Source organism: Acipenser ruthenus, chromosome 18, assembly GCF_902713425.1.
Source record: "Acipenser ruthenus chromosome 18, fAciRut3.2 maternal haplotype, whole genome shotgun sequence".
NCBI classification, from domain to species: domain Eukaryota; kingdom Metazoa; phylum Chordata; class Actinopteri; order Acipenseriformes; family Acipenseridae; genus Acipenser; species Acipenser ruthenus.
In genome coordinates, this window is record NC_081206.1 from 3244728 (window position 1) to 3257352 (window position 12625).

Below are 12625 nucleotides of genomic sequence, written 5' to 3' on the forward strand. Positions count from 1 at the left end.
TCCCACTTTCAGAACAAGTTGGTTCTGACTGGCCTAGTTGCCAGTAAAAAAAAAAAAAATTGTCTGTAGATTCACTTCCAGTGCAGTAGGTAGTAGAACCTTATGTGGACTTTACACTCACTTTCCTGCTGCATATTTGAGCTAATATATATATATATATATATATATATATATATATATATATATATATATATATATATATATATATATATATATACTGTGGTGGAAAATAAAGGGTAAGTAATGGTAAAGGTTGCAGAGATGTACCACAGAACAAAAAGTGATTTACTTACTTGCAATATTTAAGCCTTCCTCCACAATAGGCCACAAGACCCACCCTTTATTGTAAAAACGCAGCCAGACACATTATCATCACTCTCTTCTTTTAACAAAGAGCGTTAGCATTGAAATGCTATCACAGCTTCCATCGGTCCAGAGGGTTAAAGCACTGGCTACCCAACAGCTCTTTCACAGAGCATCCTCCTAAATCTTTGAAGCTAACCATTGTAATTTGACCTCTTTTGTGCACATAACAAGGTTAGAAAATACAGCAGTATGGATTTTTTTTTTTATTGTATTCTGACAGAATAAGCAGTTTTGTTTGAAGAGGGTTTTCTTCTGCAATTTAACCATGAAATAAAATGTCTATGAAATGTCTTTAAGCACTTGGGGCAGCTTCACTAAAGCACCACTAAGCATTTACTCTGCTGCTGCTGTTTGGTGATAATGTGAATTACTTTGGGATCCCTTAAAACAGACACGTATGCATCTATACATGTGTTAGAAAGGATGTTATAATAACATAATAACATGTTTCTTGCAATGCAGTATTATAAGAACACGAAACCAAAACAAACCTTATCTTTATTTAATGCCATAAAGCTTTACACAAGTTGTGTGTCATTAAAATGCTATTGTAAATGTGTATTAAATCTTTCCTCTGAAATGCATTTAGTATTTTCTAACAAATGGTATTTCATGGTAATGGTATAGCTTTTTTTTCAATGAATTTTTGATTTTTTTTTCTTCTTTTTAGTAGTGTTATCTCTCATCCCCCCCCCCCCCCCCCAAAAAAAACCCTAAATTTAATAGGCAAATCGAGGATGTGTGAAATGTTTAAGTGCATTTGTTTCTCGCTTAAGCTTGTTCTCATACTCTTCTGGAACTGTTCTAGAACACGGTCAGTAGCTGGACTTGATGTATACAGTGTGATGGGTGTGTTAATTACAGTGTTTCTTGCTTCATTTTTTGAAAGTTAGATTACTTGCTGTGCACAGATGTTCTTTTTCTCTGCTAACATTGTCTCCTCTTTCTGTGCCTGCATGGATCTGAAGTAATGAGGACTCTGCGTGGTGATGCTGTGGAAGATGTTGCCTTGCTGAACCCCAGTCAATGCAAAGCAGATCTATCACTACTCCCCCTGGGTTTTAGACAACTAAATACAAATTAGCACTATACCGCAAGGAATAATGAATACGGGAAGGGTTGCGCTTGGTTTAATTAGATTAAAGTGTGCTGCATTTATACAAAAGGAATTAAGTGGGCTTGCTATTTCACTTACATTTATACATCACATGTGTTAAAATAAAGACTACTGATTCTGTATCATTTCTGTATACATTCTGTATAATTTAAAGTTATGTCCTTATCTATAATAGAGATAATGCTCACATGGGTTTTCCTATCTTAATAAGTCCCTTATATCATATCTGCACCTTTAAGAGCGAAGGACCAACATGTTTCTCTCCGCTGCCAATCATTTGACCTGACCAATAGCAGTACATCATGGGAGGGTTATTATTTTATTTACATTGAGTATTTGTATGATGCTTAAATTAGATGAATAATAATAATAATAATAATAATAATAATAATAATAATAATAATAATAATAATAATAATAATAATAATAATAGCAAGTGGAATAAGATCCTTACTGGGACTAGTTTCAAATGTGTCTTTGCTTACATTCCAATCCAGTTCTAAGGTTCTATCTAAAAAAAATGGTTTGCAAAGAGGCCATAAACAGAGTTCTAAATTAATTTGAACCGAAGCAGTCTGTTGAAAATTAAAGTAAAGATCTGTCAGGTAAAATATCCCTGAATTAATTGAGTTAATATTTTAAAAATGACACCTTTTATTGCTTTTTATTTTAAAAATATACTTGTGGTATAAACCGAATATTGGAGGATTTCCTCATATAAACCTTTTACTGGGAGGAATGCAAACCGCATACCACGAACGATACTTCAGTGTCCTCTATTTATTTTGAATATGTCACTCCCATGGCAAATCGTGTTTCTCACATATGAAATAAGGTGTGTGCACGGCTTTACTGTAGGGGCCAGTATGTGTGAAAATACAATGTTTGTGAATTTTTTTGATTGGACGATTCATTAAGCTTGTGTCTTAAGACTCAATGGTGACTGGGAGCTTCCCTGGGGACAGCATGGTCAGTCAATGTTCATCCCTGAGTGATCAAAGAGCTGGTGATCACTGGTGGTACTGTTAGCCAGCCTGCTTACACAAATTGAGCAGAACCTATACCAAGGTTTTTTTTTTCTAAAGCCATTTGCATTTAAAGTGCTATAATTCATCATGACCTGATATAAAACGGTACAACGTGGCAATAAATGAGACCATGGAACACACTTGAACCTTGAACTGTTCACCGCCTTTGTCACCCATTCAGTTCTGAAGTTGCTGCTGCAGTGCTTCAAATCTGAAGGTGGTAAAAACACACACACACACACACACACACACACACACACACACACACACACACACACACACACACACACACACAGGTGCATTGCAGTATTTATTGTGAAGATATTCTCAGTGTTGCTGCATCTGAACATGAGCCTTACATATTCACCCTGTCATTGCTAACAGCAAGGCTCTTGATAATGAGCCAACAATGTGTATATAGATGTGTGTGCGTGTGTGTGCTTGTGTGTGCATGACTGTCCTACATGGGATTTTAAGGTCACTTACTTCCTCCAGCTGCTTCCATGAAAACATGAGAATAATCCTCCTCCTGGTGCTTCTTGCCTTTCACTTTTAGCCATTGATGTCTCTTTTCAGCAGCGGAATAGCAGGTTAGAGGTGGAGCTTCGTAAATATTCAGTCTTGTGTTCCCAGCCCTCTAGCAAGCACTGCCAGGGTTTTTTTATTTACTGTATGAGCATCGTTGACAATGGCCTTAACCTCCCTTCTACTGTGTGCCTTTTCAAAGGTTTATTCCCTACATAGTCAATAAAGTCACCTTGTGGAGAAGCTTGTTAATTCAATAACAAGTTGGGCTATCCATAAAGGACCCAGGCTGGGATTTCTTCTTAGTAGTCATGAGCTTCAGTTGCCTTGCCATGAGTGAGCTGAGCTGTCTTCGATTTGGAAAAAGCCCATTAGCTTTTTCTTTTAGCATTGCCTGTAGAAAACCCATACAAGATGCATTGAACTTTTAAACCTACGAATTGTTATAGAGATATGCCATTGCGTTTGTGATCAGAATTGAAGACCACTTCATTTTAAAATAGAGAATAATAACGGTCATGTTTACATGTAGATGGCGTGTTTCATGCATGAAGCTCCTCAAAGCTCTTTACAAAGTCAAGGGACACGATGCAGTGACTTGCGTAGGCAAGCATCGTGGTCATTCCAGCACACTGCCCTTCCTGACCTCAATGACTACGAACTGGAGAAACAAAAACCCAGGACAGACGTGTATCGTATCATTATTCCACTGCCACCCTGTCACTGACATGACCTCCAGGGAGAAGCCATAGGCAAGGACATGCAATCATTTGCAATCTTGTCAGACAGGTCAATTGTCAAATCCCAAACCAAGCATTGGTGCCATTTTAATTAATATTTGTTACACAAGTATCAATATCTGAATGAATTTTAATACAGTAAGTGTTTAAAACTAAAGACACATTCAGCTGTTTTTTTAGAGACAAGCACTAATCCTGGACTAATCCAATGATACCTTGAGTAAGATCTGTTAAGTCAGCTGATCCTAACTTCTTATTTGCTGCTGTAATTCAAAAGATAAAGGTAATTTTAGTTTGCTAGCTTTCCAGCTAATATAATTAAATTGTACATTCCAATAGATATCAACCTTAATCATTATAGAACAATACTAAACTCTCTTTCTCTTTCTCTTTCCTGGTGCCGTGCTAAACAGTTTCTCATAAATGAATAATTTAATTTCTGCATTATTCTTATTATATATGCACAGCCTGAAATGTGGCCACCAGGTTAATTTTGTACAGCTCTGCAACTCATTCAGTAATCCCTTCATCAACTTTAAACTGCATTGGTAACAGTAACTGCTTCAGCACGTTTCAATGCTGTTGTCATAGTCTGAGCTTGCAGTATAATTCCTCCTACTGCAGCTTTTTATACTACCTTCTATTGGCTATAGAAAAAAGTATACAGCGCCACCCATTCGTTCAGCGTGAGAACCACTCGTCTAAAGCATGCAACCTCTTGCACCTTGGTGCCAGAGATGTGAGTAATGAAATCCGAAGTACTCCCCTCCCCACACAGCAATCGCTGCACCACACATTGACTCTGTTTGTGAGTACCATCATAGGGGACAACTTGATTTTCTTCTTTTAATAAAGCTGCTATATTTGTGATGAACTCAATATTGTACAATATCAGCCGCATACAGCTGAACCCGCACCTCAGAGATCAATCGGTTGCGGGTAAGGCAGGTCAAACCTGTACGTTTTTTATCTAGAAGAGGCTGAGTGAATCAAACACAGGCAAACCCTGCCACCACCTCTAATCTTGAGCATCTCACAATCTCAGAGCCAGTACCGAGGATTGGATGAGAACACCATGTCGCAAACATAGCCAGGCTACAAATCCCTTCAGAGACTTCGGTGTCAGGAGCGACACTTTCCAATCAATTCTCTGCTTCATCGGAAGCCAGAACAAGGAGGCCATTATTAATGTTGGCAAGATTTGGCTTGTGTCAGCATATTGTGCAGACTCTTAACTGCCATGTGTCTAAGATGAGTGGCACCAGATTTGTGATGTTGCTTTTTCCCAACTCCTCCATCATTCTGGGGTGAACAAAGTGAGGAACCTTCACAGAGAATAAAATAATGCTCTGGAGAACTAGGGTCTTATTCTCATTGGCTGCGTCTATTAACAAAAAAGAGGGACGTCTTCCATTCCTACGCATTGCTGGTCTCGATTAGGAACTAAACTCCCACAACATCCACTATTTCCACTTCACAGCTGGGTCACTCGGCAGACCTCTCAACAAAAGCCAGTGTTTCGCATTAGGGAATGATACAGTTGTATGAATCTGTGGCTGCTAATATCAATAATGCTGCAGAATAGGTAGCTTTCCGCAATTGAACACATTCTCCAATTACAGCAGACTTACCCGAAGCTGTCAGAATGCTGACACAACTAATTTCTGCTGTTTAATGAAACATCACAACTCCCTTTGGACTTTAATGCCAGTACAATTGGCTGCAAGTGCTCTTCTGGGAGCTCAGAAGTTAATGACAAACTGAAGAGATGCTGCCGTTGCTCAAGGATGCCCTCTGCTGCTGGTGGCCTGCAATTGCTAAGCTGCTCTGGAGCTTCTAATAACAGAGGTGCAGTGTGAGAGTTAAGGCATTGTGCAGTAAAATATTGATATCTGCTACAAAGCATCAAAGACAATGGAAAAAAACAGAATGCATTGTGGAAGCTAGTATTGGGTTTTCCATGCAGTTTTTAATTATTCTTCTAGGTGCTTTAGAAGCTGCCTTTAAAAATGTTTTTTAATATATATTTCTGAAAACAAATAACAAAAATATTAATAATGTTAATAGCTGAGTTATAATTGTAACATTTAGCTGTGAACAACGTATGAATCGATTCATCTCATACCAGCTGCTGTAGAGTGCTTCAGTCATAACTATAAAACACCCAATCGTAAGAATGCTGAGTCTATGACCTCCTAACCTGAGTCTATGACCTTGTGTACCATCTACTGAGCCACTAAATCCAACCTTGGTTGAAATGAATACTGCTGCTGTATGACCCGCATTATTTACTTGTTTTATGGCGCGATTCAACGAACCCTCCAAATATTGCAGGACACGCCCCCTAACACACCAATGGTCATCCAGCTAAACAGCAGTCGTGGGTATGTTTCAGGACTCATGCTTTGCCTTCTGGCACACCCAACAGATTGGGCATATTTCATTATCATGAGGCTGATAAAAAGGCTCATTATATATACTGTATAGTGACACTGAATCTGGACACCTCACAGTTAAAGGCTCATGCACCCACTAAGGATATACAAGAGGTTTAAACTGCTCCTCACCATGTATTTGCCCTGCGTATATGAATGTCCTCACCGTGTATATGAATGGTTTCTATAACGCTGAACTATTTTTAAGCGTGATCACTTGTCCTTCTTGACTCACAGTGGGGACCCTTATTATGTAGCTGTCACTGCACATTACCAGGTGTCTGAGAATATTAGCATCTGGCAGGTACAGGAACAGCAGACACAAATCCAGCTCATCAGGAGTGATAAAGCTCATAGAAACATATGGCAGGGTTAGCGTCTGTCACTTCCTAAGAATTTCACAATTTAATTTTATTTTCGATAATTTTATTTTCTATACTGTTCCCTGAACAACCTTATTATTATTATTATTATTATTATTATTATTATTTCTTAGCAGACACCCTTATCCAGGACGACTTACAATTGTTACAAAATATCACAGTGCAAAGTATCACATTATAAAATATCACATTGTAAAGTATCACATTTCAGAATATCACATTACAGATAAGAGCAGTTGCAAAGTACCATGAAATCAGTAGCAAGCCATCAAATTCAAATCAGAGCAAATAATAGAGGATACAGTAAATAATTACATGTAAGAGCGGGTTCAACTAAGAGCAGTCAACTTTACATATATAAAAAGTCCAGTATGAGCACATAGTAAGTATGATGAATGAATGAGAATGATTTTAATAAGAGCCATTACAAAAACACGTGACTATGGATACCTATAAGAGTAAAGTCAAATACAAGATGAAGTGATTCTAATTAAAAGCAGTAGTAGAATACGGTGAGGTGTGGAGCAGTTCACTGCTTATAAACTGCACCGTGGGCACAGCACTCTGCCTTTTACCGAGCGTTTCTACTGAGCACTGGAAATGATGTTGAGCTTATTAAGTTGTTTTATACACACACGTATAACTGACTTAATTGTGTTAGGAGATAGTAATGGTAAGTGATCGTCAAACCTTGTAAAAATATTTGATACAAAAACTGGGCTGTTCTTTATCATATAAATGCCAATGTGCTTTGAATTAAAACTATCACTGTAGCTTTTTTTTTCTTTTGGGAATGCGGATTTATGATAATAGTATCATTTTTGGTTGCAATATGATGTAATTTCATTAGGCTTTTACAATGCATCAACCGACAACTGAAAAAAGCAGAAAACACCTTAGTCTGCAACTGCGCTGAAATGCATGGTTAGATTTTTTACCCTTGGACTGCCCTAATTATACAGCGCATTGATTTTACAATGCATCCATGGATTGATTATACTGCCACGCTCCTCCCACAGGAAATGCTTTGCACACAAGCACTTTCTGATCTTTTGGAATGATTCCCTGAGGCGAATCAATGGTGCTTGCGTTTTCTGTCTGTTGATACAGCTGAAGATGTATCTGAGCTCTACGGTGATCTCTTTTGCTGGGTAATGTATTTAAATAAGCATGGTCTTAATTGATTTGAAAAAAAAAATGAAAAAATGGTCACATTTTTCCTAAGTGCAACTGATAGGAATGTAAACTAAGGTTCAGCGAGTTCACTGCATGCTACACCTTGCACTGTTAGCAAAGGGCGAATCACAAAGCAGTCCAATAAGTTCTACTGTCACATGAGCATCAATTCAGCCATAATAATTGTTCTTTCTTTTTAGCAATTAGAAATACGTGCTCTTAATTGCTCACTGCCCCATACCTCTAATTTTAGATGCATCACACTTGCACCTTTTTTCAGCAGTGGAAATCGATTTCAGGACAACAAGTACTAATGTTTCTGCTGCAGTTAAAGCTGATAACGTAATTGTTTATTGCTTATTGGTACCTCAAATCAGAGATAAACTATAAGCCACACAATTGTTTTTAGAGTACGGAAACTACGAAATAATTTGACAAGTGACCAGTGAATGATTTAAAAGCTGAAACGCACATTGCCTGTGTAAGATCTCTAGAGAACAACAAAAAAAGCTGTTTTTCCCACCAAAATGTATATTTCTATTTTACTTCCTCCTCTTCTAAAGAGAACCACGAGGCCCTCAGTTTACCAAGTCATCGAAAAGACGGCATTTCCAGCAGCAGAGTGGAATTCAGAGCAAAGAGCGCTCCCTGCTGCCCCAACATCACATTACACCCTGAAGGATAAGTGACAGGAACGGGAGTGACGGGATTTAAAAAAAAAAAAAAATAGGGTTCCCACTGCACATCCTCCTCTTCTTTTTTAGGGGTAATCCTGGGATGACTATGGCTGCAATGTGGCTGATTGTAACACTCTTTTTATTGTTTTCCAGGACCCCCTTGTAAACGAGGCCTCGGTCTCAGGGAGTAAAGCTCATGGTGGAATAAATACATCAATTCTAATACTCAGCCTCAAAAACTCAACTGTGTTTGATCATCAATGGCAATCCCAACATCTATTTAATACTGACACAGCGACTGAGGAGGTTATTTTAATGAATGATATAAAAATAACAAAGTCAAATGGCCATATATACACTTACTTTTGTATTTGACAACCAAGCACAGTTTTTTCATTTTTTTTTTAGAATGACATTGTTCCTGATGAATAGAATTCACATTGTTCCTCTGTGTTATTAATGGCGTTAGGGTGTGTATTATTCTTCTGAGATTTAATTAACTACAGACAGCACCCTTTCTATGGAGCTACCTGCCAAAGACACATCATATTAAATCACTACATTCCTTTGGCTTGGCGTTCCGGTGGGAAATAACCCTCTCAATACAGTTTGGACTTGCTTTTTAAGTGCTTTAATTAAGGATATTTCCCCCACCAATATGCACATCTCCTCATTAAAGCAAGTATTTGCATGTTCCCCATGTAGAAATTGGCTCCTGCAATTCGTGTATCTGTTTTGCAGGGATAGTCAAATATCACAATGGCCTGTTGCATTCAGGGAGGGGAGTTCAGCTATAAAGTAGGTTGCAGCCAGACCATTAGAGTGAAATTGACATACAGCATGTGATTGGTGTCTAACAACAGTTTTCTGAATCCTGCATCAGGGATGGAAATAAGACTCCAATTGCATTGCAGTTTCACCCGTTGCAGGCTTTACTACGAGCTTGATAACTATAGATAACAAGCTTAGGTGCGTTTTATTAAACTCACAGTACAACCAGGAATGGATCAAACTGCTGTGCAACGGGAGTCTTATTTCCATCCCTGTGCATCAAACTTACCATACCCCATGCACTTAAAAAGAGGGTTCCAGAGATGAGGGGGTTAATGGAAGGCTGTGGCTATGCATGTGAAGCAGGCTGACAGCCCTCAAGTGCTTCTGTGTGAATCAGAGAGGGCTTCATTGTTTAGGGTGTGTCTGTGGGACTCTTATGTTTGAAATCGAGATTTGATATATGGGCTGTCAGAAGCCTTGTGTCTGCAGTTTGCTTCCATCCCTGGGCTGCTTATCACACTGCAGTTTTCAGAACACTGCATCTATTTTAAGACACCCCTTCAGTTAGCACTTTTCGCTGTGCTATTGGAGCAAATTCGTCTATTAGAATGCTTGTTCTGTATAAGGTCATATTTTTGTGGGATCACATTGACCAGATTTAATGTTAGGACCCCACAGCCCACGCATTTAATGTTTGACTGAACAATGAATAGCTAAACTGTGTTGAAATGCGTGTCTGTTTAACTGTGTATATATTTGACGGCAGATACTGCAGCGCACCCTCCCCTGTCAAAGACATCAGAAGAGGAGACGCTGGTTTGAACTACTACTGCCTTCCTTGAGTTTGCGGAAGTTTATGCAGATGTGCAGTCGCACTTTGTTCATAGAAATAAAACTAAGGACGCTTGCTCGCACCGATGCAAGTACTGCAGTGATGGCTCTCTGTAGAAAGAACATTGGATCGGATATGAATTGTGTAACCTGACGGTAAATATTACGCAGCGAATAGACAAATGTATATGAGTGTTTAAAATAATACGGACTATTGTACATGCACTGATGTAGCGATGTAACACGCGGTTCCAGAGTATGTTAATATTGTTATTATTAATAAACATACATGCCATCAGTCCCTATGTGTATGAATAAAGGATGTATTAATATTGTATTACTATGGTTCACTGTGTAATTCTCTCTCTCTCTCTCTCTCTCTCTCTCTCTCTCTCTCTCTCTCTCTCTCTCTCTTTCTCTCTCTCTGTCTTCCTTTGCCATGGGAACGAGCCACGTTCCCCCCCTGCCCACCCCACTTGCTCCACGACCTGCCATATACGGAGGCGCGTCCTTTTCCATATAGGCATGGAGACTGCAAATGTGTTTCAAATCGGGTGGTGGGGAAAGTTTCCTGTGTGTCCACTAGGTGGGGGTGACGATCTACATATTAAATACAAAGTCAAAATGCGGGGCTGAAATGCGAGTAATGTACTATCAAGCATAACTGCTTGCAGTTAATTGTTATCCCGTAGAATAATACATGTGTTCTAATATAAAAACAATATTGTGAAGCAATAGATAGCCTCCCTGAAAATATGTTTTTACTCTTGCTTCAAAAAAGCGGCCGATGTCATGTTTTACAAAGGACAATGCAATTGATGCTTTATCACGCCCGACTTTGCATAACTTCAATGCACACTGTGGTGTTGAACAATAGAATAACACATTGATTCATTCTTACATCCAAAAGGTTATGAAGCAATAGGCAGTATCTGCAAGACTGCAGTACATAGAGAGGCCTTATTTCCTAAGAAAATCTACTGTATGAAGATTACAGTCTGGGAAAATCTTGAACTGGAAAGATCAAGGCATATATGTATATATATATATATATATATATATATATATATATATATATATATATATATATATATATATATATGAAATAGCATATAGTGGATTTGCGGAGGGCCAAACGCTTCAGGAACAGCCACACTTTTTGAAGTATCTACACATAGAAAGTTCTTTAGAAATATTCATTTTAAATCCATCGCTGTGCTGTGATATCAGTCTGCCCACTGAGAACACAGGAATTAGAAAGTGAATAAATTGTGGATTTACTTGCCTTTTAAGCTGCACAGCACGCACACAAAGACAGGGATTCTTCTAATATAATTAGCGTGAAATTGACTGGGCAAGTCAATAATTATTAAAGGTAAACGAACACTAATTGACTGCATTTAGCTTCAGTCACATTGACATTCCCTGCGTCTGGATCTTTTCACTGCTGACTTTGTTTGAGTCAGGATTTTCTGTCTTATAACCCTATTCAATTACATCTCCACACATGCATGTGCACCTTGTGTACTTTGACACTGTATATATGACTACAACCTTCAGTCATCTCTAGATAAAAACACACAAGCAGTAAGCACTGTTTTTTTTTATGATCACAAAAAACAAAACAACTTAATTGTTTGTCAAATATATGATCTGTCCCCATGGTCAAAAACATTGATAAGCAATGCTACGGCTACCGAACCTAATGGATGATTTATGGATGTTTTTGTTTGAAAGAATCTTTTTCAGAAGAACTTGTAGCTCTCTGAGCTACAAAACAAACCCTTTTGTAAGCAAACCCCAGGGCTATGTTTGATCTTGCTTCTCTTTCCTTGTAGCAGATTGCAACGCACAGGCCTGAGTAAGACTTCTTCCCCAGCTTTCAGAAATGTTGCAGATTCCGAAGCGTGAACAGTTTCTGAACAGTCTACAGATACCTGGTGCACAGGCAGTCGAATCACGAGATCAGAAGAAGGCAGTTTTCATTGTATGATTATTTTAGCCTGCCAGTCAGGAATGAGCAGGCAGCCATTGCTGGACCTGAATGAATGAGGCACAGGCACTTGGTGGAAGCTTCTGTTTAAAGAGGGGTGCTAGTTTTGTGAATATGTACAATATTACTGGTTGAATTCTAATTTGATTTGATCTCACCCCAAAATTGCTAGTTGACTAGAACGTAACACCCACATGTACTGTAAAAAGACGGATCGAGTACTTTCTTTGGACACTTAAAGAGAAAGTCAGAATGTAACCACATTTGTATGTATTTTATTCACAATGCTGAAAAATCATTGTAAATGGTTTAGTTATATGTTTTGTGTTATTGCTAAGATTAATGTGTATACCAGTACTAAACTAATATTGACTTTAACCTAAGGTATTGATTACGAATATGGAGATTTCTGATTGTGTTAAGAGTATCTACTGTATGAAGATTGCAGTTAATGATATTGCAAAAACACACATGATCTGAATCGATATATGTATTGAAATCAATTATTCTTTATTTATTTTCATGTCCAATTATTTGACCCCAATTGTTCGCCACAGTTGAGGAGAACTGAAGGTGGACA

General features: G+C 38.3%; 1 long non-coding RNA gene across 1 annotated transcript; it reads left to right on the forward strand.

Moving 5' to 3' along the window:
• Positions 1-7102: 7102 nt before the first annotated feature.
• LOC131698580 (uncharacterized) lies at positions 7103-10427 on the forward strand. Its single transcript, XR_009307638.1, has 3 exons — positions 7103-7267; positions 7614-7745; positions 8334-10427. It is a non-coding gene; the product is annotated as an uncharacterized LOC131698580 (long non-coding RNA).
• Positions 10428-12625: the final 2198 nt, after the last annotated feature.